Source organism: Glycine soja, chromosome 5, assembly GCF_004193775.1.
Source record: "Glycine soja cultivar W05 chromosome 5, ASM419377v2, whole genome shotgun sequence".
Taxonomy (NCBI): Eukaryota; Viridiplantae; Streptophyta; class Magnoliopsida; order Fabales; family Fabaceae; genus Glycine; species Glycine soja.
The window spans coordinates 16,976,198-16,981,339 of NC_041006.1; the positions used below are offsets into that span (position 1 = coordinate 16,976,198).

At 32.5% G+C, this 5,142-nt stretch overlaps 1 long non-coding RNA gene across 1 annotated transcript; it reads right to left on the minus strand.

Moving 5' to 3' along the window:
• Positions 1-687: 687 nt before the first annotated feature.
• Positions 688-4,881, minus strand: LOC114411478. Its single transcript, XR_003666462.1, has 6 exons — positions 4,456-4,881; positions 4,308-4,336; positions 3,299-3,763; positions 2,918-3,001; positions 2,543-2,625; positions 688-950 (listed from the first exon to the last, which is right to left on the minus strand). It is a non-coding gene; the product is annotated as an uncharacterized LOC114411478 (long non-coding RNA).
• Between the last annotated feature and the right edge of the window lie 261 nt (positions 4,882-5,142).

Consider the following 5,142-nt stretch of genomic DNA (forward strand, 5'->3'; position numbering starts at 1 on the left):
AAATTGCAGAAAACGAATTTTATTCTACGTGAACAGTGCGCATGAACAGTAAAAACTGGAATTCTAAAATCCTAGAATTATTCTCCTCTCCAAAAAAAACTCTCTAAACTAAAACCTTGGTGTTGTTATATAGGTCCTCAACCCTAAAGCTTACAAATATGTTTTAAATCCAAACCCATAAATAAAATAAAATCTGGACAAGATAAGATAAGATTGGATGAAATAAAATTAGATGAAATAAAATCTGGATAAGATAAGATAAGATTGGATGAAATAAAATTTAGATGAAATAAAATTTGGATAAGATAAGATTTGATAAAATAAAATTATCTGCTATCTTCTAGTCCAAGCTCAATTCTGGATTCAAACTCAATTGCTTATCATTCTCCTAAAATTAAATTAAAAACACAAAATTAGTCAAGTAGGCCCAAATGATAAAACTGCATAATTAATTTGACAATTCAGGCTAATCAGTAATTAAAATGACACTACTACAAAAATGACTTTCTACATCGGTTGAAATACGCATTTTACATCGGTTATTAACCGTCGTTGTACAAGACGACGTAAAAAGGGGAAACTTTTCTACGACGGTTGCTGATGACTGTATTAGTAAAAAAGAAAAATAAGTTATACATTGACACTGTAAAAAAATTTGCACTCATTCAATCACAGATCAATTGAATATAGTCACCCTCAATAAAAAAATAACTAAATATTAAAAGAATAACTATCAGGCTGTGATGCAAACCCATCAGCAGTAAATATATAGGAACTCATACATGCAAGATAATTCAATGAAAGTAGCTAGACAACCTTTTATTCCATCTAACAAAAAGAGTGCGCAGTATTCCATCCAAAAAGTGTTGGCATTATTAGAGTTTTTGATGGATGAGTGGTTCCTATCACTTGTCATCTCTTCTGTAAGATAATACTTGTATTCTACTTTCCTGCATCAGTTAAAAATACAGATTAAGGAGTAATCTTGGGAACAAGTGTGACTACTAATCTCAGTCACAGACAATCACCAAAACAACACTAAAGCTGGAAGTCATATGAAATTCTTAAGAATTCTTAATCTTGGAACCAAAATGGCACTTGGCACTTGGAACCAATACCTTGGAACATTGATTCTAGTAAGTAACCAAAATGGCACTTGGAACCAATACCTTAAGAACTTTAATTAATTATTTATTCAAATAAATTTTTATTTTCATTATTTAGTTTATGTAATATTTGAATTTTTACAAACAAGATAAAATATAATAAAATATTTAATTGGGTTGATTTGATACGGTCATCAAATTACAATAAAATAAATTATTATATTCTTTTAGCTTTTTTATTTTCACTTTTTATTAATATTCTTTTGCCTTTTATTTATTTTAATTTTTAACTTGTTATCTCTATTCTCTAAACCCCTCCTGCTCTAATCAATTTATTCTTTGATGATGGTTTAGTTAAGTTAGCTAAACTTCTCTACCACTCATTAAAAACTTGGCAAAAGAAAAAAAGGGGTGAAAATGAAGCTATGTAGCAAATTGTAGACTCCATTCGAAAAAAAAGGGGAAGTGTTTCTTTTTAGACAACATGGCAGTTCCCCAAACTTAAATGCTAGCTAGTCCCAACCAATAGGGATTCAACAAAACACTTTTGACTCATACAAGATTGTAGTAACCAATCACTAGATTAACCTCTCTCTGTCTTTGACTCTTCCGAAAAAATCTTAAAACCAATAAAAGAAAATTAAGATAATGAAACAATTAATAAAGGAATGGAGCACGCAAAGGTCACTTCCAGTAAAACAGGCCCTCCTATCTAACTCAAAAGTTCGGCTCGACTTTTACTTTCTTTCCATTTCATTAACACGTTCAATTATTTATTCCTTATTACATAAAATATCATAGCATATTTTTTTTAATAATTAGTACATAAAATATCATAGCATATAATAACTATCACAAATGATCATATATAATAGATTTATTGACTTTTTATCATAATTAATTTAAAAAACATATTAAACATAGATAGAGTTAAATTCAATAAATAATTGGTCGACTGTAAAAAAAATTGTTATAATAATAATAATAATAATATGATCTCTTGTAATGACATTATAAGTAATATTTTTAATATGAGAATAAGATGAGTTAAATCTGAATCTTCTAAACATACATAAATGAGTAAGATCTAATATTAATATTAAAAGGTCAAATATTTTTTTTTAAAAAAATCACATAACATTAAATTTTAATCATTTATATTAAATTAAATATATGATTTAAATGTAAACCTCTCACTCACATATAAAAAAATTTTCCTCTCATATGTCATCATTGTTCGACGTTCATATATCTTTTGATGTATTATATTTTATATTTATATTGAATAGGAAAGCCAATCTCTTATAACGAGTAACCAAAAAAAATCGGTGAGATAAATTATCAAAAGTCCAGGCCCCACTTGCAGCAGCAATATTCTAGCAAACTAACCACATAACCTTTATATATATATATATATATATATATATACTACTAACCTTGTAAAGTACAATTGCTCTCTCCTCAAAAGAACTATTTCCTTGAATTGCAATTGCCTCTTCAATCCGTAAGATTTCTGATTCTGTAGTATACACACGTTCCAATAATATGTTTCACATAAAAAAGAAATATATTAAAAAGCCATTACAAAATATATTAAAACTAAATTAAAATGTTCTTAGAATATTAAAATGCAGCTGCAGCAACTAATTCTAACAAAAATGCTGCAGACATTGTTTCCTAAACTTAACATCGATGATTGAAGTCTTTGAGCCATTTAAAAGAGGCAAAAATACGCGATTGAGGTAGATAATATCAATGTCTATAGACTAGTTATGTATACAGGTTGGAAGTGCCAAAATTCCTATGTTTACCATTAGCTATATTGCTCAGTTGGAAGCCTTGACCAAAAAGTTGGTTGATGAGCAGAGATTCAAATTGGCAGGCCAAGATTTTACCTGGGACAAGAAAATAAAGGAATGAAATCATGATAACAAGCAAACTAAGCCAGTAATTTGCAACATTCATATAACATTTTTTTGATAAATAACAACTTCCTATTATTGTGCTAAAAGCGATGGAAAATAACAACATGAATCAAATTTCTCAATACTGGGATTGTGTTCCCAATTTTTGTTTGCTTCCTTTTGCCCGTAATAGAATGGGCCTCCTTGAATCTAGGTTTCATTCCTAAATTCCATTGGGTAGAAGCTTTAGCTATTGCATACTTAACATTTAACTAGCAAGTAGATTACCTTACTCACTCGTGTACTTGATGGAGTTTGAGTTATTTTCGATGATCTCATTCTTTCCTTTAGCCCCAATTTTGAACAATCTCTAGTGCCATGTGTTAGGGTGTAATCAACATTATATAATATCTTACTATAGATGAACATAAGAGAAAAGCATGAGCCAATAGCAAACCTGAAAGGAACTCTTCTTATCAACTGGACTATCATATGACTTCATATGAAGCGTGATGGAGTCAAAATAAGGAATTAGGGCTGATTCTGCAGGAACCATGAGTCCACATATCCCAAGTAGTGCAGCAGCACAAATTGACCTAAGTAAACTTGATTTCCCACCACCGTTCGGTCCCGTCAACAGAAATAATGATTGCATATCAACATCATTACACACAACACCTTCTGCTATGTGGAACCAATATGGCAATAAATCACTTATCTTCATCCTTGGGTTTTGTCCATTGACTTCACATCCTGAAACAAAAATTTACATGTAGCCATCACATGATGAATCTAAACAAGTTATCGATAAAGAATAACCATATATTAGGTGATAAACTAAAACACATTACACATCTAAGCTCAAAACCAATGTTGCTATAAAAACTCAGTTTCAAAACTACCTTCTCATATATTCATATGTTTCAGACCCTTTAGTACAAATACACATCCCCAAAGAAATGTATATTGTTCCAAGTATTGCAACAAAATTGAATGACTCCACTTCAGAAAACAATATTCATAAGGTTTTTGATGAATTCACGTGCAGTATTGAAATTTAATGAATCCAAATAGAAGTAGGAATGATGTTCGCAGGTTGGTAAGAAGGTGAAACTTCTAGATAATAAAATCAATTTTATAATATAAGTAGAAAATTGGCATGGTTAGTACATCAATCAAGCAGGAAAATAAATAGAAAATAAGAATTAACTAAAGAATTTATGTATGGTGAAGCTAAAGCTTGGGAGCAGAGAAAACATGAAGAGTCGTTTGGGGCTGAGAGTAGAGGGAGGAATACCTGCATGGCTGGCTGAGAGAGAAGCCAATCTTGGTAGAAGTAACCCGAAAAGGGGGTGGAATGGCGGCACAAAAAATTAAAATCCAAAATGGGGGAACAAGAAACAATACCAATCTTGATAGAAAGAGAGTAGCTTTGACATTGGTACCTGTCGCGAAGGATCAATAGCAGGGTCTAAACTCTGCCTCAACCCACAAGTCCACAGCTTTAAAAACGAAACATAACAGAAAATCAACAAGGTCCAGAACACAGAAAGCAACAAAGCTCATGCCGCGAGTAGGATCCACGCGGTGACGTCGTTGAACGCCACTGCGGCCATGGCGACCTCTCCTATGCGCGTGGTGAGGAGCTTGAGCCCCGCTAGGGTGCGTGCAAGCACAGGGAGTACGGTGATAGAAAGGGCGACTCCCATGAAGACGAGGATGCCGCATATGAAAGGAAGAGAGGTTCCAACGGCGGCGATGCAGAATGCTTTTCGGCCGCTCCGACAAATGGAGTGGAGATCAAGCTCCAGACCCAAAAGCTAGGAAGAGAAAAAAAAGAATAGAGGGAAAGAGTGGACGGAGAAAATGAAGAGTCGAAGAAGCTATGGATTTGAAATTAAAGCACATGCCACACAAAAGCAACGACGTTTTTGAATAAAAACCCGGTGTCGTTTGTGTTCCCTAGGACATTCTAAGGCGGTTCCGTGAAACCGTCTTAGAATCTGTGTCATAAAAAAAATTATTCTTTTTAATTATAAAACTGCCACCATGTAACATTCTAAGCGGTTATGTATAACCGTCTTAGAAAGCGCGTCATAAAAAAAGGTTTTTTTAGTAGTGTGGTGACAAAA